Below are 25,810 nucleotides of genomic sequence, written 5' to 3'. Positions count from 1 at the left end.
ATATGCAACTTTTAAGTTCCTACTTATTGTTGCATATTACTATTTATGCTATTATTTAAAATGTGCACCTGGTAATGTTTTCCCCCAACGGGCGTTCTTTGCCATTAACCTTGTTCGCGGTCATTACGCGATTTAGTCCTCGGTGAGTATGCTTCTCTTGTCATACTTCGGACCGTTCCATCATCATATCCACAATTCGTTTGACTCTCGTCGTCTTCAAACGCGAGTGTCCTTCAATTTAAAACATTCACAAAAGTTAGTAACGTCAACCGTAATAATCGCCCGTATTATAATACAAGGCTTTTTCTACTGCACGCGTCAACGCGCGTATTTTCGTCAACTATTTCAATCATTTTAATTGGGGTAACGCGTATCACACGATAGCCCTATGTGTTGTTTACAACACTTTAGCATACTAACTATTCACGTACTTGTACTTACCGGATTTGCGATCAAGCCTCGAACCGAACACTATTCTTTGTCAAGAGCATAAGGTTTAAGTCCAAGCATGGTTCCTCCCCACCATACTCGAATCTCTTAAACCAAGGCTCTGATACCAACTTGTAACACCCGGTCTTATTATTCAAGGTTTAACGTAAATTTTACGTAAAACAATCATGTAATTTAAGATTTCATAAACATTTGGAAATACGGGTTTATTAAAACTTTTATAAATCATAAGTTATTCTACATAACGTGATCGAATTCGTTGTTTAAAAATTACAACGTAGCAAAGTGCGGAAGCGTGCATCATTATCGTGTTCGGTTCTTCGCTGAGCTTGATCGTCTTCCGGCGTCCAAGGTGTACCTACATTTCATAAACATGAAATGCTTTAGTCATACGGGGTTTACATCATGTCCGAACGATATCCGGGAAACAATTGATTTTCAAATGAAAACAAAATATAAAAAAAAATAATCTCCACCGTAATTTACGGTGGGACCGTAAATTACGGTGGCCCCTGGGTTTCTATTCTTCTACCGTACAACAGACAATTAGCACCGTAACCAATTCATCTCCACCGTAATTTACGGTGGGACCGTAAATTACGGTGGACTCTGCATCCAGCTTCTCTATTTTTGCCGTTATTCGACACGAAAACTTTCGTATCTTTCAAACCGCTTATCCGTTTGATCTACCGTTTCTTCCTACATGATGGTAATTTAATCTTCCATCATATGGAGTTAAAATCCAACATCCGGATTAATAAAATTTAAGACTTTTAAGTCTTCGGCTTATTACTCTTTTACCAAAATTTTGACCCGTTTATACGTTTATCAAACAAACATACTTGTTTAACCTTTATATCACGTACACTACTTCAAATTAAGGTTATTTACCATATTAGGTTATAATCACAGGTTTATTACACAATTTAAACCTGTTTTCACTCGTATGCTTATTTTGACCCGTAATCCCTCTTTTAACCTATGATTTTGTTTGAAAAGTCATTAAGCTTTCCAAATACAATGTTCCTTACCTAAAACATTTGGTTTACTTATCAAGTAACCAAATGTTCACCTTGACTACTTTTAACACTCTTTGAACCACAATGAGGGTTACCCTTTTTCACATACCTGGCGCAGATCAATATATTGACCCGTTTTTAATACCTTGCTTTTATAACCGCTAATTCATAGCGTTGCTAATACCCATTTGACATTTACACCTGAAATAATATAACTCGACAAAAATCATTAGTCGTTATTGTCAAAGGGTGATATCTTCACCTTTTAACCCATTTGGTCTAAGTGACCGAATATGTTGACGAGATGATATTTATTACCATCTCATCTACATGACTCGCTCCGGTTTACATCGTGCGGTCATTTCACTTATTAATCATTTCTTAACACTTTTTAGCCTATCATGGTTTATGTTTTACTGTGTCTTTCAAAACCAATAGTTATGGTCAACGCATGACCAATTTACCGATTTAACTCCTTTTAACCATCCACATGGTTTCTTGTCATGATTGACTACTTTGTTCCATACGTTTACACGCCGGAACATCATACCTCAATTATGTATTTATCTCATTCATAACTAATACGATAAGAGAATATCCTAACATATAAGGCTAGTGTAAGCTATACTTACCTTGCATCCATGCCACGCCTTTCTTTCCGTACGCGCTCCGTTTGACCCGCTTCATCCACAAGCTTCCACCTAGCTTGTTAGGCGTCAAACTATCATCATTCACAAGGTGGTTAGATTAGTCATTAACAAATACGACTATTCCACCTTACGTATTTTCTATGTCGAAATCATTATTCGACTTCGTCATTAGTAAATTTTAACTTTCTACTAGTTAACTACCTCTAATCATATGGTACGTGTAATTAACTAAAATCTACATTATGATTAGATTCCGTATTATCACGTATCACCCCTAATTAAATAAATTAGGAAATTACGTGTTTCATTCATAGTTTCAACATATGAACTTTGTGGGCATAATTTATAACACCAAAAATCAAGTTTCATATCACTGAAAATAGGCTGTTTTTGGTGACCTGTTTAACCTGTTTACATGTCTTTAAAAATTATGATTTTTTTGTGTGGCGTACCCCTCGGAGGGTTCGAACTTGTGTTAAAATTTAAAGATCTAACTCTTTACCAAGAATTCGTAAAAATTCATTTACTAAGCTGCAATCAGATTCGTCACTTCTGACTGCAGCTTACGGAAAAATTCATTAAAAATTCCTCGTTTATCCGATTGACGAAATTCCAATTGGCAATTCTTCTAATCACTTAATACTTTCTACAGTAAGAATTTGAGAGCATAACTCAATTCCTAAATTGAGTTATGACATTCGTAATGGGCTGCAGATTCTGCCAGAAAACGCAGTTTGAACCTTTGATACGGAAAAATTCATAAAACGCTCAATTTTCGTCGAAAAAATGCGATGCCAGTGGGGTTTTAAAGATATTTCCTGGAATTACATTTTAGGCTCAAGAAACACATGTTTTTACCACGTTTTATCCAGGTTACAGCCAATACAAGTTGGCTGTAAATTCTGATCAAGAACCGTTTGAATTCAGCTTTCAAATTAAGCATGTTCTTGACATCATAACACTATTTATTTAGCGATCAAAACCCTAAGAACATCTTATACCTCAATTTAGCATCAACAAAAATCTGAATTTACTTGAGCTAAGCATGATTTCAATTTATACTTGTCTAGGGTTTACTCCTAAACACTATTTCACTTCAATATCATCCAAACAACATTCATGCAATACTAATTTCGGATTATAATTGTTCATCCATAATTTTGAATAGAATCAAACAACGAATTTTGACATACCTTGTAATCCCCTAGGTTTGGTGATCACTAATTTATTAAAAGCCCCAATTTCCTAGCTTGATTTCCCTTGATTTGGCTGAATTTCTTGTGATTTAGGGTTTTGATAAAAACCCTTTTTGGCTCCTGTGTAAACCACGACCAGAACACACACATGAGTGTGTGTTTTGGTGTTTTGATTTTTATTAAATTAAAACTATTTTCTCATTTAACACTTTTAGTCCCTCAAGTTTTTAGAGTTATCAAAAGGATTATAAACCAAGTTTTCTTTATTGTTTTCAAACCACATAATTAACTAGGTTGATATTCCTAGTTACTTAGTGGGTTTCGAGAGTTATAACCCTTTTTATTTTAAGTCCCGTTAACTCGGGCTTCTTATAAACTTACTTTTCTCAAAGTATTTATTCTCCTTTTAATTAATATTAGGTTTATTTACTTAAATCCTAATATTTACCGGGTAAATTTTCACCACTAACGGTATTTTACCCGTCTTTTAGTATTAACGTGGTTTGATTACCAAACCCGTTTTCGGGGTGTTACAGTGGAATCAAACTTAATCACTCAAGTAAATCGTATGAACACTAAGAAAAAACAAAATACTCGAACTCCAAACTATATTACTCAAAAGTGAAATGTTTACAAGTGAAAAACAACACACACATGCACACACACTTACAAATGAGAATGAACTATATTTATACAATTCACCAACTAGCAATGTTGGTTGCATACTAGAACTAATCTACACTGTTAATTCAATCTAGTTCAATACAAAACAGATAACTAACATAGTCCTCTTAAATGTTTGGCTAGCACAAAATAGACAAAACAACATTATGCAGATACAGGCGTAGTGGCAGTATTCTTTCTAATAGTTATCGTTAGTGGAGCATGGCCGGCGCATTACCTGACACAGTTACACTTTCAGAGATTAGTGGCAGTGTTACTCACCACTTACATTATTCAATAATGCGCATGAAGCTTCAGTACTTGACAATTTCTGAACTTGAAAGGACTTTAGCATCAGTAGCAGACATCAGAAGTACTAGCAGTTGAGCATCCTTCACTCAAGTAGATCGTATGAACAATAAGAACAAACAAAATACTCAAACTCCAAACTATATTACTCTAAAGTGAAATGTTTACAAGTGAAAACCAACACACACATGCACACACACTTACAAATGAGAATGAACTATATTTATACAACTCACTAACTAGCAGTGTTGGTTGCATACTAGAACTAATCTACACTGTTAATTCTATCTAGTTCAATACAAACCATTGATCATTACAAAACAGATAACTAACATTATCCTCTTAAATGTTTGGCTAGCACAAAATAGACAAAACAACATTATGCAGATACAGGCGTAGTGGCAGTATTCTTTCTAATAGTTATTGTTAGTAGAGCATGGCCTGCGCATTACCTGACACAGTTACACTTTCAGAGATTAGTGGCAGTGTTACTCACCACTTACATTATTCAATATTGCACATGAAGCTTCAGTACTTGACAATTTCTACACTTGAAAAGACTTTAGCATCAGTAGCAGACTTCAGCAGTACTAGCAGTTGAGCATCCTTTACTCAAGTAAATCGTATGAACAATAAGAACAAACAAAATACTCGAACTCCAAACTATATTACTCTAAAGTGAAATGTTTACAAGTGAAAACCAACACACACATGCACACACACACTTACAAATGAGAATGAACTATATTTATACAACTCACCAACTAGCAATGTTGGTTGCATACAATAACTAATCTACACTGTTAATTCAATCTAGTTCAATACAAACCATTGATCATTACAAAACAGATAACTAACATAACAAAACAACATTATGCAGATACATGCGTAGTGGCAGTATTCTTTCTAATAGTTATCGTTAATGGAGCATGGCCGGCGCATTACCTGACACAGTTACACTTTCAGAGATTAGTGGCAGTGTTACTCATCACTTACATTATTCAATAGTGCGCATGAAGCTTCAGTACTTGACAATTTCTGCACTTGAAAAGACTTTAGCATCAGTAGCAGACTTCAGCAGTACTAGCAGTTGAGCATCCTTCACTCAAGTAGATCGTATGAACAATAAGAACAAACAAAATACTCAAACTCCAAACTATATTACTCTAAAGTGAAATGTTTACAAGTGAAAACCAACACACACATGCACACACACTTACAAATTAGAATGAACTATATTCATACAACTCACCAACTAGCAATGTTGGTTGCATACTAGAACTAATCTGCACTATTAATTTAATCTAGTTCAATATAAACTATTGACCATTACAAAACAGATAACTAACATAATCCTCTTAAATGTTTGGCTAGCACAAAATAGACAAAACTATATTATGCAGATACATGCGTAGTGGCAGTATTCTTTCTGATAGTTATCGTTAGTGGAGCATGGCCGGCGCATTACCAGACACAGTTACACTTTCAGAGATTAGTGGCTGTGTTACTCACCACTTACGTTATTCAATAGTGTGCATGAAGCTTCAGTACTGGACAATTTCTGCACTTGAAAAGACTTTAGCATCAGTAGCAGACTTCAGCAGTAGTAGCAGTTGAGCATCCTTCCCTCAAGTAAATCGTATGAACAATAAGAACAAACAAAATACTCAAACTCCAAACTATATTACTCTAAAGTGAAATGTTTACAAGTGAAAACCAACACACACATGCACACACACTTACAAATGAGAATGAACTATATTTATACAACACACTAACTAGCAATGTTGGTTGCATACTAGAACTAATCTACACTATTAATTCTATCTAGTTCAATACAAACCATTGATCATTACAAAACAGATAACTAACATAATCCTCTTAAATGTTTCGCTAGCACAAAATAGACAAAACAACATTATGCAGATACAGACGTAGTGGTAGTATTCTTTCTAATAGTTGTCGTTAGTGGAGCATGGCCGGCGCATTACCTGACACAGTTACACTTTCAGAGATTAGTGGCAGTGTTACTCACCACTTACATTATTCAATAGTGCGCATGAAGCTTCAGTACTTGACAATTTCTGCACTTGAAAAGACTTTAGCATCAGTAGCAGACTTCAGCAATACTAGCAGTTGAGCATCCTTCACTCAAGTAAATCGTATAAACAATAAAAACACACAAAATACTCAAACTCCAAACTATCTTACTCTAAAGTGAAATGTTTACAAGTGAAAACCCACACACACATGCACACACACTTACAAATGAGAATGAACTATATTTATACAACTCACCAACTAGCAATGTTGGTTGCATACTAGAACTAATTTACACTGTTAATTCTATCTAGTTCAATACAAACCATTGATCATTACAAAATAGATAACTAACATAATCCTCTTAAATGTTTGGCTTGCACAAAATAGACAAAACAACATTATGCAGATACAGGCGTAGTGGCAGTATTCTTTCTAATAGTTGTCGTTAGTGGAGCATGGCCGGCGCATTACCTGACACAGTTACACTTTCAGAGATTAGTGGCAGTGTTTCTCACCACTTACATTATTCAATAGTGCGCATGAAGCTTCAGTACTTGACAATTTCTGCACTTGAAAAGGCTTTAGCATCAGTAGCAGACTTCAGCAGTACTAGCAGTTGAGCATCCTTGGTCAGCATCAACCTTAATAATACCCAACCAACTCCTTAGGCTGAGGTAGGCAAAGTTTTCTACGTGTCAATGAGGTCGCGTTGGACTTCCATGAAGGATTCAAATATCTGACTTGGTTTAACATTGCTTGGATTCTTTAGCTTCAGTTTAACTAGAGCAACAAAGTTAACTTTTGGAAGATGTACATTTCCATAATGGGATCCAAATGTACTCCCTAAACTTTCTTAGGTGATTTTGAACTAGTTCCAACTATCATCAAACAAATATTCCACAATAGTTTCATGTGAATTGACTGGATTTATAAGTAGTGATTCTAGATCTTTAGGATGAAGAGTTTTAAGAAGATGATCCTGTTCCTGTTCTTTAGCATCCCCCTCAGAAGTAGAAGAGGATCCAAATTCTTGATAAAAAACTATGGCTATGAAACGCTCCAAACACGGGTGTCTCATCTATCTGATTTACTCTTTGGGAAATAGTTCATTATAAAGACATTTCATTAATATCTAACGGAAAATAAGAAGTACTTATTTTTGAAAGAAAAAAACTATGTCTTGGTATATAAAACCCTAAAACAAAATGCCAGCCGCCAAGGGATATTTGCCGCACACTAACCTCTATCTCTTCCAATCAACCTAATGTTTATACTCAAAGTCAGCTACACTACACTGAGTGAGATCTAGTTTAATCATGTTACTATTAGCTTTAATGATTAATACTCAGTAAACATGTACACAACTAAGCACATACAACTATACATTATTAAACAAATACAATACTATAACACGACTGTAATAATGTATTGTAACTATGACATGCACACTGTATTCTACATAGTTGATCAACCACTGCCAAACAGCAAATGCATTTCCACTGTCATACAACCCCGTATGTACCTTCGTATCACACGACAACGTAAGTTACAACCTATACTGTGAAATATGCATACTATGACACTTTACATTTCATCACTTTAACAGATTCTCACTTTTAACTATATTTTTGTTTTAGCTAAATCATTTCTCAGTCAATTACATTTTAAGAGAAAACATCATCACTTTACTTTGGAAACATATTGAGTATGCATAACGCTCAAAACGGTAAAGTAAGAAGGATCGAGAAAATCACATATCCATTGTTAACTAAATTGTAGTATCGTGCCTATGCTAGAGCATCTGTCGAATAATATTCATAAAAGTAAGATGCAAAACTCATCACCTTCTAATACTATAACAAAGTGTTATTAGGCTCTGTCATCAACAGTGTCACCTAAGAGGCACATGAGTGTCACCTAGAGTGTCGCCTAACTTGCGTTAAGGCTTTCTTTCAGAGTATTGTCGGTACCCCTGGGTCACCAATCATAGCAACCCTTGAGATCAGAGCCTTTTCTTCCCCCATCAAGCCCTTGAGTATCGCCATTTCTCCTTAGAGTGTCGCCAAATGAGCATGTCAATGTCGCCGACGGGGTATTAACCTTTATAGATTTGTTTTAACTCAAAACCACAACGGTTTACATCTAAATCATTTTTTTTATCTTCCATGAAGCAATATCTAAGGTTTACAGGCTCATAAATGTGTAAAAATCTGATCTTTATGTCTAAACACCCAAACCTTTACACATAAACCTGTAAATATCAAAGTTGAGTTTGATTTTCACCAGCTTGTTGATCTGATTGCTATGAAGATGGTCAGAGAACCCGACCCTTTTCCAAGCTTCAAATCATAACTTTCTTGGTTTGAACCTATCCTCCTTCAACTTTCTCTCTCTAGAACTTGGTGGAAAAATCATGCAAAATAAGGGTAGAGTTTCATCCTAATGTATTACAGAAGGGATTAGGGACCCCTAAACCCCTCCTGGGCCTAAGCCACTTTAATTACATGAAACCCCATAATTAAATACAATCCACTTTTCTCATTAAATACTTTATTTAAACGAAAATATTTGGGGTGTTTCAAGATATTTGAATATTGTTGTTGTCACCATCCTCACTAGAAGAACTTGATGATCCAACGTAACTAAATTCATCATCAATGTGCGCTCATCTTAGTATTTGCAGGGCCATCATCAATAGGTTTGATGAACATCTCTCCCTTTTTGGTAACATCACCATCATTATGAGATGTGCGAGAAGATGACTTAACTAACTTAAGGTCTGCCTTGAGCTCTTTGATTTCTTCCCTTTTCTCCTAAATTTATGTCTTTTACTCCTTTTGTCTATCTTGAAGGGTAGATAGAGTAGTCTTAAATGTGGATACTTAAATGTGTAGTGTATGTTTTTTATAATAAAACAGTTAAACAAATTAGAAATTTCAGTTAAACAATAATAAACAAACACATAAATCTAACACAACTGGATTAGGAAATGATTGAAAAATGATTTCATTGATTTCATAGAATGTAATACAATCACAAAGGTACATATAACACTTCCCCTCCCTAGGAGATCACTATCTCACTTAGTTCTTATGCGCCGAAGCTCTAAATGTTGACGATTATAGTATACAAAAAGAACTATATATAGGAGGAGTGAACTGCTGGTGACATCACCATGAAAGCGACCCTAACAACTCTATTAATAATGTAACTGCCAGCAGTTAGCAAAACTACTGGATAGTTACACTGTTGCATTGAACTACTGCTTCTGATGTGAGATAGAGTGAACTATTGGATTTCTATCAGCACTTCTGGAAATCCAAAACTTCTATCTTTGACTTGTTAACTTGGTCTTCATGTCTTTAGGCTCTGACTTTGGTTGACTCGACTGTTGACTTGTTGACCAGCACTTTGATAATCCAGCACTTGTTCTTCTATATTCTAATCTTTGAAGGAAGTAGTTTAATACATCAGTAGTTGGGGCAACTATTTCTTCCCTTTACTTCCTGGGGGGGGGGGACTATTGGACTTGTGATTGTATTTTAACTTATATCTTCAGGCAGGGATGATGGTTCCCTTGGGTTTTGGCTTTCATCATCAGCATGTCTAACATAACCCAACAATCTCCCCTAGATCTGCTGATGCCAAAATCTCCCTTATTTTAAGCCTATCTTTTATTCTCTCATTTGTTGATGCAGAGTCCTTTGATAAGTTTTGTTTAAGTTGAAATCCTGGAAAATTCCTTTATCTTCATCAGAGTCAACCATCTTTGACTAATAGGGAAAGGTTCTATGTCTTTACATTTGTTAATCTGTAAGTAGCTTGTTATCTCTGAATCCCTATGTAACACCTCGAAAATTTGTGTTCAATATATGAACGACACGTGTCATGTACAACAAAAGCATTATAAACCCTGATTTAGTTAAAGATGTATGGCAGGATTTTTTGAACATGTCGACATGTTAATTTATACCTCTGAACGACTTCATTATAAATCCCAAGACCCTAAAATGAATAATAAACATCTAGTATACCTTTAAATCCGGTGATTACTAACGATAATGGATTCCTAATTGCAAGAATGGGATCCTATGAAATAATGCACGATAAACCTTCGTTTATAAATTCCATTATTGTTCAAACCAATAATGCTACATGATAGAGTAGACACAACTGATCAAGCATGGGTTAAAGGCCTCATACTGACAATTCCTGGCTCAAAATCATAATGCATAAGTTGCCCTTTCAAAGCTAGAGAGGTTAAATTTTTTGCCTTCTGGTAAAGGCTTACGGACCGTAAAGGTCCTGCCTTACAGTCCGTAAGGAGTGCCCAACGACAGAAAGTTGGCAGTTGGCTGTTATAAACATTTTAACCGACTTAAATCAGATATTTTCACTTCATGGGTGACCCCTAACTGCTCCTAGGCACTAGGAAACACTTGTAATGATCTGGGATCAATGCTAGACTTGTTTATCATGATCAAAATGGATTAAAATCACTATATAAGGCCACAATGTTTGCAACATTCTTGCATTCATTTCCATCTGCATTTGTGAAGACTTCTGGAGTTCCAAAGCAGACCCAAGTCATCCTTAATAGTGCATAGGACTTCTGTAAGTATGCTTAACCTTTCCTAATTGAGTTTTACTTAGTTATTAGCTTAGAAGTCAAACCGTCGTAATTAGCGTTTGACTTAGCCTTAATCATTAATGGTTCAGTGTTTAGTTAAATCAAAGGTAGTTATAAGTTGGTAATCATGTGGGCTTTAAACCCTTAAAAGGGCACCCTCTGATTCCCGTTCTAACTAGGTCAAATGTCGGGTCAAAGTTTGTATTAAAAAGTCAACAGAAGCATGATTTTCGAATTAACATGTAATTAGCAATGTAGAAGGCTTGCAACCTATTTTATCACTCATATAACATGCTAGTAAGTATAAGAGCAGGTCTAGGCTTGTTTGATACGACAATTTTCTGTTATAACCTGGTTCGGAACCGAAAGTCGCAAAACTTTGACTTTTTCTTTGACTTCAGTTCTGACCCGATTTGATATGATTTAGATATGCCTTAGAGCTTCCTTAGGACCAAGTTACATAATGGTTTAACCCTCTGTGATTGGTTCGTTGATTGTCCATTTCATTTGCACGTTTCCGTTAATTGCTCAATGTTGACCATAACGCCCTTTTGACCATAAAACGAGAATTTTGGAAATGCGAGAGGACAATAATCTTTGTTACTGATTTATAAACATGTACCTAAATTTTCACATCAGTTCGAGGTCCCGAATAGGAGTTATGCTAAATAGCGCAATTAAGAAGCTTTTGTTAATTAAACGGCGCACTTAGCATAAAGCCTATCTAAACCCAACTTTTGGCACCAAACCTTTTACCCACTGATGTAATATAATATTTTGAGATTTTTAAAGATTTTTAATTATTTTTAACCTGCTCATAACCTAAGGTTATGGCCTAGACTCGGTAAATACCGATTATACCCTTTCGGGCATAAAACGAGTTCTACAAAATATTTTGACACGAATCCAATTGCTACTGATTTTATATAATAAATAAAGTATTTTGAACTATATAACCTGATCAGAAAACTCGGATTTCTTGTATAACCCGGAAATCGCTTAAAATAGCCTTTTAAGTGTAATTAAACGCATAATTTGGGTTTAAAACCATTTTGAAATGTAAAGCTTATTACCTACTGATATAACTTGTTAAAGTAAGTGGTTTTACTGATTATTTCAGACCTGAATCTCAGAATTATAATTAATCTCTTTTATAATCTTTAAAATGACCAAAATACCCCCACGGGGCTTAATACGAGATTAAACTCGTTTTGGGCATAATGGAAGATATCCTACTGATATCACAACATATCTAAAGCATATTGACTTAGGAAACCTGTATAGGACTCTTATGGTTACCCGTTACGCTAATTACGCGTTCGGTTCGGTTTATGTAGCTAGTTTGCATAAATTAGCCGAAACGGGTCAAACCTTATCGTTTTTATCTCAAGATCCAGAAGGTGTTTAGTTCACCCATATTATACAAGTCTTTAAACTTGTTGGGACTAAAACACATTCTATTCCGGTCTTCGCCTAATCGTGCGTTCGAACCGTATCTTTCTTTAAAACTAACCGGTCTAAGTTTAGGCTTAATTAAAGACCCATTAGGATTCTAATAGGTTATTATCAACCTTCGTTCCAGAATAGGAGACCCGGTAAAAGCTACACGCACTTGCTATTTGTGATTGATATGTGCAAAGGTAAATACTTTTAACTTATCTTCCCTATACGGGCTTGGGGTATGGTATATAAAATACCGCTTGGTCGGACATTGAATCTTTAATCGATTAGAGGTTAAATCATTGATATGCTCCGTTCTGAAATGTTCTATTTGCTTAAAGCCTTTGGGGGGTTAATGACCATGTCCCGGATATCCTTGGCATCATTTTACGAAATGGCCACGACCTAAGCACGGGGTGTAGGCATACAACCGTCAGTGCCAAAAATAATTAATGTGGTGCATCTATTGATCTTTTACCCGGTCTACGGATCGGGCTACTGAACGCATAAGGAACATGTAATTCTTTTACAAGATTATATACAAATAATTATCCCAAGTTATAAAAAGTTTGTGCCTCGTGCATTCAAATCAATTTTATCAAACCTTTCAAAATGAGTCGGTTGAATGTATTTACCAGTGTAAACTGACGTATTTTCTCAAAAAGGTTAAGTGCAGGCACTACGCGAACTAGGCTGGCTTTCTCCTAGCGTCCACAATAAGTCTCACAAGCTTGGATGTCAAAACTGTTGAACAATGTTTCCTATTTATTTTTGATTCGCCTGTGGCTTACTTTCAACTGTTATGATACTTGATATTACAATTTATTAAAGTTGAAATATATCTATCTTTTGCTTCCGCTGTGCATATTTAATATTGTGTTGTTTGACTATAATGTTACCAACTACGTCACGATAATCCCCCACCGGGCCCACCGGTGAAACATGGAAATATCAGGGTGTGACAGGTTGGTATCAGAGCCAACGTTGAGTGAATTAAACACTAGCCTTATGTGTTTAATCTCAATGGCACAATTGCACATACTCGAGTCTAGACAAGAACTTAGGACGAATCCAAATTGTTGCTTTAGTTTGTCCTTTATTGTTTGTTATTTATTTCAAATGTTTAATAGGAAATATGCCACCGAGATTCAGAAGAGGAGGAAGAGGCAAGGGGCCAATCACTGCCCCCAACGATCACGAGGCCGGGCCTTCTCACCTGCGAACTCCTTCCACTACAATGAGTGCCGATCCTCAGAGAAACAGGAGGAACCTTTTTGAGCCCGCTAGACGGTCTATCTCTCACAGTTCAACACCTTCCTACCGTCACTCTTTTGGGCCGCACTCGAAAAACGAACCCGATAACCCACAACCTTCATACATACCTCTCCAGCGTTCCGTTTCGCACCGTTCCTTCGGCGACCCTACTCCTATCTTTCAGGGCCGGTTTAACCCGGAAAACTTTATCCAAGAACCAGTGGGTTTTAACCCACTAGGACCAGAGGACCACTTCTCAGAAGACAATGCAATGGACATGGACGAGGACACGTATCCTGTCGAACCTGCAAGAGGTACCCCCAACCATCCCATCGATATCTCTGATGGATCATCCTTCCACGGAACACCCTATCAGGGTCCAGACAGTTACCAAGCAAGGTTCAACCAGTATGAATGGTATTTTACGCCCTCTCACCATTCATCGCCTCACCAACAGCAGCAGCAGCAGCAGGATCCCTCGGGGGATTCACGTTTCGTGGCAGTCACGCCACCGCCTCCACCACCACCAGTTCATCAAGCACCTCCAGAACCACCAAGGCGTAGGAGATCAGGCGCACGGATTTCCGCACAAGGAGGGGATTTTCACTTTAGCACCCATCGATATTCCAGTGGCAGTCATTACCCGCCGCTGAAGGAAGACCCACAAATGGGTGGGCCCTCAAACCCAGTTCAAGAGGCGAATTTTGCACCAGTTGCACCACCACCGCCACCATTTGGTTATGATAACCCGATACCTACAAACGCCGGTTCCACGGCATATAACCCATTTGAGCAACCAGCTCACACTCACTACAACTATATTGATGCCGACCCATACCTAGTAGCGGTGGTAAACTACAACGCCCTTCATCCTGAAGGACCATATGGAACTCCCTGGGGAATGGGATACCCAGCTCATGGGTATCAAACACATGTTCGACCTCTGATTCAACAGCAGTCGCAGCCACCACGTTTTTCCCCACCGGAGTAAGAAGAAATCCTCCACCGGTTAAACAGAGTGGAAAGAGATTTTGAAGAAGAGCGTAAGAACAATTGTGGATTCCTCAAGGGCCTGGCAAGCTTGTTAAAAGGAAAGAAGAAAAGGGATCATTAATCCCTATATGTATTATTATATTCCCTATTTCAATCAAGTCCCTGCGTGGACATTTATCTGTGTATTTAGTCCCTGCATGGACTTGTCTTTTCAGTCCCTGCGTGGACTTGCATTTTAGTCCATGCGTAGACTTGTCTTTTTAGTCCCTGTGTGGACATCTATTATAGTATTTGTCCCTGCGTGGACTTGTATTTCTGTTTAGCCTCTGTGTGAGTAATTTGTCTATTTAAAAAGTCCCGTTTAGGGCAATGTGTAATCCTTTTTAATATGTAATGGAATGCTAAGTTTATAAATTTCATTTTGTCATTATATGCATAAATATATGAAATAAATAAAGCAAAAAGTCAATCCTTTTAAAATATATCTGCCTATTCAAATATTAATTTAGAATCTTAATGGTATAACCTAGCCTTCGTGTCATGATAAGACCTGGCCAAGATGGTAAGACCTGGTTAAAAGATTCAAATCTCTGTTAACGTCTGAAAACATGTTAACACTCTTGGCAGACGTGATTCGCTAAAATCACACGCATCATTCTTATATAAGGATTCATCAAAAGATTCCTAAGCCTAACTTAATGATCTATAAATCATGGGTTTAAATCGTCAATTAAGATGATCGTATATTAAACATCCATAGGTGATGTAATGCCTACGGGCCATACTCATTGTCATATAAGACAAAAGACAGTAGTAGTCTACGACTCCCTGCCAGAAAAGGTAAAGAACTATGTTCGAACCCTAATGCTTTGATTCTCTGAAATCATGGCTTAATGTCCTTGTGACTAGGCCTATTATGCCACTAATAATACTGCTATTGTCTTATAAATTATGATAATTATAAATAAAAATCCTAAATAAAAATTAATCAAATATGGTCTATGTTTACCATGGTTCATGAATTGCCATAAAAAGACAATTCCATAATAAACCAGTGTCAAATCTTATGAAACAGTTCAACTACATGGCTGATTCAGATGAAATAAATAGTCACCCAAGGGAGAATCAGAATGATGCTCGGATTAATATAGCGGGTGCTGAACTGCAAGCGTTAATAGACAACGCTGTTACGAAAGCCTTGGATAGGTAGTATAGTGAGTCGAGCGGTTCTCGGAGTAGGACCCTATCCGCACCGCATTCCAAGCCTAAGACTCATTCTGAGGCCCACAGCAAGCCACCACCCTCCAAGAAAGATGAACAAAAGAAGGACGATGACGATCGTTACTCTTCAAACCGGCAAAGTGTTCCATCTCAAGGGATCGTGCTGAATCAAGGACCCCGTGATAAGGGTTGCTCCTACAAATACTTTGTGTCATGCAAACCCAGGGATTTCACCGGGGAAAAAGGGGCTATAGACTGCATGACATAGTTGGATGAGATGGACACAGTGGTTGATATCAGCGGATGCGCTGAGAAGGATATAGTAAAGTTTGTGTCTCAATCATTCAAAGGTGAGGCCTTAGCCTGGTGGAGATCATTGATTTAAGCTATGGGAAAGATTCCACTGTACAGTATATCATGGGAACAATTTGTTGCCCTCATCAAGGAGAACTACTGCCCTCAGCTTGAGGTAGAAAAGATTGAGTCGGATTTTCTGTCATTGGTTATGAAGAATCTGGATTGCCAAGCTTACCTTACGAGCTTTAATACAATGTCAAGGTTGGTTCCCTATCTGGTGACCCTAGAACCCAAAAGAATAGCTCGTTTCATTGGGGGTTTAGCCCCAGAGATAAAGGCAAGTGTAAAAGCCTCTCGGCCAGCTACTTTCAGATCTGTAGCTGATATATCTTTGTCCCTCACACTGGACGCAGTCAGGCAGAGATCGCTAAGGAACACAGATGCCGAGAAAAGGAAGCGTGATGATGACAATTCACGAAGGTCAGACAAGAAGCACCGGGGAAACAATGACCACAAGAAGGGATTTGGTTCTAAAAAGGATGGGCATCAATATGGAGATAAGCCCAAGTGTAAAATTTGTCAGAAGCACCACTTTGGGAGGTACAGACTTGACTCAAAATCCCAATCTCAGTCGAGGCCTTGTGGAATTTGCAAATCCATGGAACATAAAACCCTGGAGTGTAAGAATCTGAAGGACGCAACGTGCTACAGTTGCAACGAAAAAGGGCACATTAAGACAAATTGCCCAAAATATGCAAAGAAAGCTGATGAAGGAAAGAAGACCAATGCTAGGGTCTTCAGGATGGATGCAAAGGAAGCTGTGCAGGACGACAATGTGATCACAGGTACCTTCCTTATAAATGATGTTTATGCGAGAGTGCTATTTGATTCAGGAGCTGATAAATCTTTCGTAGATAATAAGTTTTGTAAATTGTTGAATTTACCTGTTAAAACCTTAAGTGTGAAGTATGAGGTGGAATTAGCAGATGGCACCTTAGAAACCGCCTCAACCATATTAGATGGATGTTTTATATCCATTAAGAACCACTCTTTTCCGTTGTCCCTACTTCCTCTAAAGTTAGCCGGTTTCGACGTAGTTTTAGGCATGGACTGGTTATCTCATAGCCAGGCCCAGATTGTCTGCGATAAGAAGCAAGTATGATCAAGACTCCGTCTGGTGAATCACTTACCATTCAGGGAGATACCCGGTATGGACTGCCGGAGCAAGTATCTATGCTCAAGGCCTCTCAGTGTCTGAAGAAGGGTTGTGTCATCTACATGGCACAAGTGACTATTGATGAACGAAACCCATGATTGAGGATATCCCTGTCATTTCTGAATACCCTGAAGTATTCCCTGAAGAACTACCTGGATTACCCCCAGATAGGCAAGTGGAGTTCAGGATTGACATTATTCCTGGAGCAGCACATGTTGCTAGAGCACCTTACAGATTGGCACCAACAGAGATGAAGGAATTGAGAACACAACTGGATGAATTGCTAGCCAAAGGTTTCATTAGACCTAGTTCGTCTCCTTGGGGAGCACCAATCTTATTTGTCAAGAAGAAGGATGGATCGATACGTCTGTGCATCGATTACCGTGAGCTTAACAAGGTCACTATCAAGAATAGGTATCCATTGCCCAGGATAGACGATCTGTTCGATCAACTTCAAGGGGCAAGTTACTTCTCTAAGATTGACTTGAGGTCAGGTTATCACCAACTGAAGGTTAGAGATGAAGACGTACACAAGACTGCATTTAGGACCCGTTATGGTCACTACAAGTTCCTAGTGATGCCTTTCGGGCTTCCTAATGCACCAGCGGCATTCATGGATCTCATGAACCGTGTCTGTAAACCATACTTGGACAAATTTGTCATCGTCTTCATTGACGACATCCTCATCTACTCAAAGAACCAAGCTGATCATGAGAAGCATCTTCGATGTATTCTTTCACTACTTCAACAGGAGAAGCTTTACGCCAAATTTTCGAAGTGTGAATTCTGGCTTCGAGAAGTCCAATTCCTTGGACATATGGTTAGTGAGCGTGGTATCCAAGTGGATCCCGCTAAGGTGGAAGCTGTCATGAATTGGCAAGAGCCTAAGACACCCACAGAAATTCGCAGCTTCTTGGGATTGGCAGGATATTACAGGCGTTTTATTGAAAATTTTTCAAGGATTGCTGCACCCCTAACTTCTCTGACTAGGAAGAAAATTAAGTTCGACTGGGGACCGAAGCAACAAGAAGCCTTTGATATCCTTAAGCAGAAGCTAAGCAATGCACCTGTGTTGACACTGCCTGATGGAATAGAAGAGTTTGTGGTACATTGTGATGCATCACACACCAGGATGGGATGTGTCCTTATGCAGAAAGGCAAGGTTATTGCATATTCTTCACGTCAGTTAAAGGTGCATGAAAAGAATTACACCACCCATGACTTGGAGTTGGGTGCCGTTGTATTCACACTGAAGCTATGGAGGCACTATTTATATGGCATCAAGTGTGTGATCTATTCTGATCATAAGAGCCTCCAGCATCTGTTTAACCAAAAGGATTTGAACATGAGGCAGCGACGATGGATGGAAACTTTGAATGATTATGATTGTGAGATAAGATACCATCTTGGCAAGGCGAATGTAGTCGCTAATGCCTTGAGTCGAAAGGAAAGGGCGAAGCCTATAAGAATCAACGCCAAGAGCATTGAGGTAAAGAATAGTTTAAATGAAAGGTTGTTAGCTGCGCAGAAGGAAGCCGTGCTGGAAGCTAACTATCCTGGTGAAAAGCTAGGAGTAACTGAAGAACAATTATCCTATGGCAAGGACGGAATTCTAAGGTTAAATGGACGAATATGGGTTCCAGTTATGGAGGACTTCGAGATGTTATCCTCCAGGAAGCCCACAGTTCCAAATACACCGTTTATCCTAGAGCTAAAAAGATGTACCAGGATTTGAAGGCAAACTTTTGGTGGATAGGCTTGAAGAAGTCTATAGCTACCTATGTTAGTACATTCATGTCTATAGCCTTCGTCAATCTAGTCCGTAGCAGAAAGTGAAGAAAACAAGATTCATATTGTTATTTTAATCATAGTTAGTCAAAAAGGCAAGGTGGCATGACTGTAATTATTGAGAAACCTCATTAAATGCCTTAGCCTATAAATAGGAGGCTTATGCCTTTGTTTTAGAACTTTTGTCACATTTGTCATTGAGAGCTTTCTAGATCTAGAGAGAGAATCTAGAGAGAGAAAGTGATTCAAGGTATTGTACGATTTCAGATTTTATATAGAATCACGTTTATATTACATCACGTGTTTTAGGTCGCGTTCGTGTACGGATTTCGCACGTTATACGTACGTTTCGCAATCGTTTCGAATTCAAAACCGGTCCTACAAGTGGTATCAGAGCAGGAGCTCGATTGCACTGATCTATCACACGATTTCGCACAGGATTACATCAGATTCAGATTCGAATTTCATCTACTTCTTCATTTTTTAATATTTTTCACGTTTTTACTGTTTTTTTTTGTCAAATTGAACAGGTTTCCACGGTCCGAATCAGTTGATTTTTTGATATGTGGTGCGAAAACATCTGATCTAAAACCCTACCAAGTTTCAGATCGAAATTCCAAGTCGTTTAGGAGATATTCGAGTTTTTCGGTCCGCAGTTCGTTTGAATCAGCGTCTGGCCGTTTGAAACAGCACTAGTCCGTTTGAAAAGTGAATCTATCGTTTGAAAATTGATTTCCATTTGGATTATCGTTTGATAGTGACACCCTATCGTTTGAAATGGAAGGTTCCGTTTGACTGATCGTTTGAAACAAGTCCTCTCGTTTGAAAATTGATATCCGTTTGAAACCGTGGTTCACCGTTTGAAATATCGTTTGAAAATTAACTTGACCGTTTGAAACATGATGACTGTTTGAAAGTGATTCAAAATTGTCAAGTCAAATTAATTGCTATAAGAGTTAGGTCCAATGAGATAATAGCAGGGTGTAGGTGCATGTGATTGTGTCCGAAATTGTCCGAAAGTGATTTTTGAAGTCTTTCTTGTAATTGGTTGCGGTTGTCGACATTTGTGTTCAAAGTCTGCTGTTTGCCATTACACATTTTCGTTAAATCAAAATGGTTGTCAGACTTCTTTTATATGCGGCCCAATCAAGCATTGCCGACCCATGTGATATGTTTTTGGAATATGGTTGCCGCCCATTTGTAATGTTCAGTGGATATTTTCGGCCCAATCTTAGATCATATTAATGTTTTGTTTGGCCCAATCAAAGCACTTGTTTGTGATTGAATAATAAAGATTTGTAATCAATTTTCAGTGGATATTTCGGTCCAATCACAGCCCATGTTGCACCGCCCCATTCATTACAATCGGCCCTATTGAATTCAAGAGGAGTGTTTTGTGTAAAACAATTTAAGAACCGACTCATAAACCTTTTGCGGCCCATCATATGTGTGCGACCCTATAAGCATTGATTGTTCAGACTCATTAACTTGAATGGCCAATCAAAGTTTTTTTGAAGTTGAAATTTGTCGGCCAGTAGGTTTGTTGGCCCAATTAAAAGTTTTAAATCAAAGAGCTTTATTGTATATTCAAACAGTGTCAATATAGTGGGGTGTATGATTTGCCGCCCACTAGTTGAAGGTCAAATAAAAGTGTGTTGAAATTTGGGCTTTTAGTGTGAAGCCCAAGATATAGAATTGGCCAAATCATAAAGTTGTCAGTCTTCTTTATCAAACATTCACATGTGTGTACATCAGTTAATCGGCCCATTTAACAGTTAGTTGGAAATTATAAAAGTTATCAGTTGCAATTGATCCAGGTTCATAGCATTTCGTACGATTTGAAAATTTTGAAATCCCAGTTCGCATCAAGTTCTGTTCGCACGGTGTGACAATCTTCAGTCCGCACAAGAATATTCACCAGTTCGAGTACTATTTTGTTTCAGTTGATTGTTAGCGATTGAACTAATCTTGTTGTTTGTTTGATTCAGGTAATTCAAGATATTCAAGGTAATTCGAGATATTCAAGGTTTGAAGATCAAAGTGAGAGATTCAAGAAACATTGTGAAGATGTCGGATTTTGGTGAAGAGTTTTACAACACGTTTTATAACGCATTCACTTCAGAAGATACACCAATTACGCCAAAGAATGCTACTAAAGTGATATCGGAAAGTCTGAGTTACGATAACGTGTACGGAAATCACCAAAGACCACCTAAGCTCATGAATATCGAAGATTATCATTGGTGGTTTGAAAGATTTGAAAATTGGGTGCAAGCTTATGCGTACGACAGCTGGATTTGTTTGACGTTGGGATATGTTAAACCAAGAAATGAAAGGCGTGAATTGATCACATTGAAAGACTTCACAGCTGATGATAAGAGAGAGCATTCAGCAGAATTGAGAATGAAAACTCTACTTCAACAATCTATCAGAGAGGATATTTTCTCACTGCTTCAGTATGGTGAAACGTCTAAGTCAATCTGGGAAGCATTAAAAGTGAAAGCTGAAGGAGGGAAAGATATCAAGAAAAACAAAATTTCATTGTTGAAAAAGGAGTTTGATATGTTTAGCTGCATGAAGAATGAAACAGTTCGTCAAATGATTGAACGTTTCTGTCACTTAAAGATTGAGCTGGAGAGATTCGAAATTAACAAAGAAAGAGAAGAGATGGTAGATAAACTGGTTGAAGCCTTACCTCATGAAGATGATTGGAAAACATATGTGATTGTGTTGAAAAATGATGCTAATTTTGACAAACTGACTTTGAATCAATTGATAGAGAAGATAGAGGGGCATGATCTGTTGATTCAAAAACAAAACAAGATGTCAAGTTCTAACTATCAACAAAATGTTGGTTTGTACTATCGAAGAGGGTTGTTACAAAACAATGAGCCTTCAAGAATCAATGAGTCTCCAAGAATCAAAACAGGTTTTACGGTAGAAAAGACCAGTGACACATCAAAGAATACATCTTCAAGTTATGATCCGGGATATCATGCATCATCTGCATCTGGATCATCAAATGCAAATTCCAACTCTGATTGGAAGAACTCTCCATTGCTAAACAATGAATTTGCTCAACAGCATATGAGTTTCTTAGCCTCCATTCTGGTATCTTACGAAGGGTTAATTGCAGGAAAGATCGGAAATCCTAACATGACGAAAGAGGATTACGATCAGGTGGATCCAGAAGAGATGGAACTCATGGATATTTGTTGGTGCATGGCAAGTGTCATTCGAAGAGCACAACAATTCATGGAGATCACTGGCAGAAGATGTTTGGAAGGACCTAAAACGAAGATGGGTTTTGACAAGAACAAAGTAACTTGCTTCAAATGTAAGGAAAAAGGTCACTTCAAAAGAGAATGTCCAAACAACAGAGCTGATGAAAGTGTAAATCCGTTTCGTGAGGATTATTACAAAAAGGCAATATATCACAAGATTAGCCAATCAGAAAGCAAATTGATGGAGTATCATCTAAAGAGAAGAGAGCTGCTTTGTCATTCTGTGATCAAAATGTGGATAGTATAGATGATGATTATGAATCTATGGTTCAAAATCTTGATTGGGAAGAACGGTTGAAAGAGGCAAAATCACCTGGTTTCATAATCTATGATGATGAAGGTTATGATTGGAGTCAACATGACGAAGAGGTTGCTGAAGTGGAAGTTAAGGCGATGACTGCTGAAATAACACTCACTCGTGAAGAAATACATGCACGTCTGAGATTGGATGATGTTTATGATGCTTACAAAGAAGCAACACGAGCAGGTAGGTGGAGCAAAGAAAAAGAATGCTATGTTGATCCTCAAGGAAACCCGACGGTTGATCCAAAAACGGTTGATCTTGATGCATTAGTTGCTGCTATACCTACTGTGAGTGTTTGGTGCAAAGGCCTTAGGGAGATTCCGAGGTACAAAGAGCAGGTTGAAGAAGGTATTCGAAAGGTGATATTTGCTAGTCTGGAGAAGAAGAAGAAGAAAACAGTTGAAGAAATTGTGACTGAGAGTGAGAAGATGGTGAATGAAGTGAAGAAACTTGAAGAGAAAGTTCAGGAAGTTGTTGAAGAGAAAACGCAAGTGGCTGAAGAAGATCAGATTCAGAAAGCAGAGGAAACCACAGTGCCAGTCACTGAGGTAATTAGTCAAACTGATACTTCTGTTAAAACTGATAATGAAGCTGAACAACAATGCCAGAAATGCATGGAAACGTGCAGTTCTTGTATTGAGAAAGATGAAAAACTAAACAACAGAGATATTGAATTTACTAAAATAGATAAAATTTTCAAAGAAAAATGTCATGAGATGATTGAAAATGAAAAGTTTTTGAAACAAGAAAATGAAAAATTGAAACAAAAATGTGATGATCTTGAAACAGAAAACAAGAAATTAAAAGAAAAGTGTTCAGCTGTTTGCAACGAATGTGTTCCAAAAGACATCAAAATTCAAGAGTTGCAAAAAGAATATGATGTAATGAAATTGTCATATGAAACTGTAAAAGAAGCATATGAAACTTTAAAAAGTAAAGTCAAAAGTCTAGATGATAGATTGTGTGCTTGTCAAAGAAACACTAAATTTCTTGAAGCTAGGTTTGAAGATAAACAAAGAGTGTTAAACCAATATATTGATGATGTTGCTAAGCTTAAACAAGAATTGGCAGACAAAGAAAAGTTGGTCAATAGATTGCAAAGCTATCATTCATCTTCATATATTCTGGAACGTATTTTCAACATCACACCTGATGAGAAAAAGTCTGAAAAGTAATCAACATGGTTGACCAGTTATCCGATAACATCGATGTGACTTACACCAAATCTGATGATATCAGTGATTCAGAGGTGGTAGGTAAGGTTGTTGGAAGTGTTTTCAAAGAAGAGTCGGTTGATACAGGTAAAACTGAATCACAAGATGAAAATGAAGGAAATTTTCATGATGGATATCTGAAAAACACAAAATCCAAGAAAAATTTGAATGATGATTCAAAGGGATTGGTTTATACCATGATTGGATCGGACAAATTATTCTTAGATGTTGTATTCCCGATTCAGAATGTGATTTCAGAGAAAATTGATCAGGTTTTCAAAATGGTTGAGATTGAAAAATCTGAGATTTTGAAGTTTGCTGGTAAAGGTCACAAAACTTTTTATAACAAATCGGGTGTCAAAAAGAAGAACATGAAGGCTGGGTTGGGTTATAAAAAGAAACAAAACTGGAAGTAAAATGTGATGCCAAATTATCAAGAAAAAATGAGTTTTGTTCAAGGAAACAATTTAGCTGAAGAAAAAGAACTCAAAATGAGACAGTCTAATGTTGAGTTTGAGGCACAAAAGAAAAAGCAACAACCACAGGTCAAAGATGTGTCCATGAGAACATGTTTCAAATGTGATCAAAAAGGACATCTTGCACGAAAGTGTCCAAATCTAAAACCTGTGGATGTTGACAACAAGAAGATTGATTCTGAGAAACAAAAATCTGAGAATGTGAGACAAAGGTCAACCAAATTTGATTCGAAACAAACTTGGAGGTACAACACAAACAAGTTTGCTTCCAATCAAAATTGGAAATCAAACCAGAACATGTTTGATTCAAGACAGACCTGGAATTCTCACACACCCAGGTTCAGAACAACACAAAGTTGGAAAACATCAGTTGATATGACAAAACCCCAAATGGTTTGGAAACCAAAAGTTGTTGTTCAAAACCAAAGTGTTCAAAAAGATTCACATTTTTACAAACGTGGAACACCAAAAGGTCAAGCATGGAGTGTTAAGAAACTTGTTGATTTGGTTAAAAATGAGAAACAAAAACAAATCTGGAAATCGAAAACAGAAATAGAAAGTTCATTTTCTAAGGAGAAGAAAGCTGAGGAGTTAATTTCGATTGCCTATGATGCAAATTTTCCACCACTCAAGGCTGAAAACTTTAAGATTCAGCTAGAATCAAGGTTACACCCAAGGCTGATGAGGCTTGGGTGGACACAATGTTTGATTAAGCGGTTGAATTGCCGGAGCTTCCTTTATCGCGAAGCATGAATCGGCATCTTTAGTGAAAGAAAATTATTGTGTAGTATTTGATAAAGTTGAATGTGCAGGTGCTCAAGAATTCTGAAGAATGTAAGATTCAAAGTTGGAGCAGCCTGGCACACCAAGAGGAGGAGAAGGCTGCTGGACCCTGTGTTGGTTGAAACAGGGAGTTTATGTGTTTTTCTGTACATAAATAACCAATATTTCAAAATTCTAAAAATTAGAAAATTAAAAACCAAAAATATGTTTTAGTTTGTTAACATTAGAAAAACCAAAAATATGTGTTGTTTGAATACGCCGAAACCCTCACGGCTGAACAAGCTTGATTACTGTCACGGATTGAAAAACGGTTTTCAAACTGTAAAAATCAATGTGTTGTAAATCATGGGGGTAATTACTGCTTTTAGTGTAATTCAGTGCATGATTAGCAGAACATGGATGTCGAGACAAAGCTATCAGTATCGGTTTGTCAAATTTCTTTAATGATTTTGCATTTTAGGGGGAGAAATATTGTTAGAAAATACAAAAACATTAGAAAATTTGAAAAAGCCAAAAACATGATAAAATTCAAAAATTTGAGTTTTGCGTAAAAAGAGGAAATGATAGTACATCAGTAGAC

The 25,810-nt window shown here is 37.4% G+C and overlaps 1 long non-coding RNA gene across 2 annotated transcripts; it reads right to left on the bottom strand.

Annotated features, from left to right (window-relative positions):
- Positions 1 to 760: 760 nt before the first annotated feature.
- On the bottom strand, positions 761 to 3,674 carry LOC110940176. Of its 2 annotated transcripts, XR_002592874.2 has the most exons (4): positions 3,313 to 3,674; positions 2,102 to 2,190; positions 1,579 to 1,670; positions 761 to 808 (listed from the first exon to the last, which is right to left on the bottom strand). It is a non-coding gene; the product is annotated as an uncharacterized LOC110940176 (long non-coding RNA). The 2 variants fall into 2 exon arrangements; XR_002592873.2 differs by lacking the exon at positions 761 to 808 and having other exon boundaries at positions 1,189 to 1,670; positions 3,313 to 3,666.
- Between the last annotated feature and the right edge of the window lie 22,136 nt (positions 3,675 to 25,810).

Source organism: Helianthus annuus, chromosome 5, assembly GCF_002127325.2.
Source record: "Helianthus annuus cultivar XRQ/B chromosome 5, HanXRQr2.0-SUNRISE, whole genome shotgun sequence".
Taxonomy (NCBI): domain Eukaryota; kingdom Viridiplantae; phylum Streptophyta; class Magnoliopsida; order Asterales; family Asteraceae; genus Helianthus; species Helianthus annuus.
Note: the sequence above shows the minus strand (reverse complement) of the source record. Positions and strands in the feature narration are given on the sequence as shown.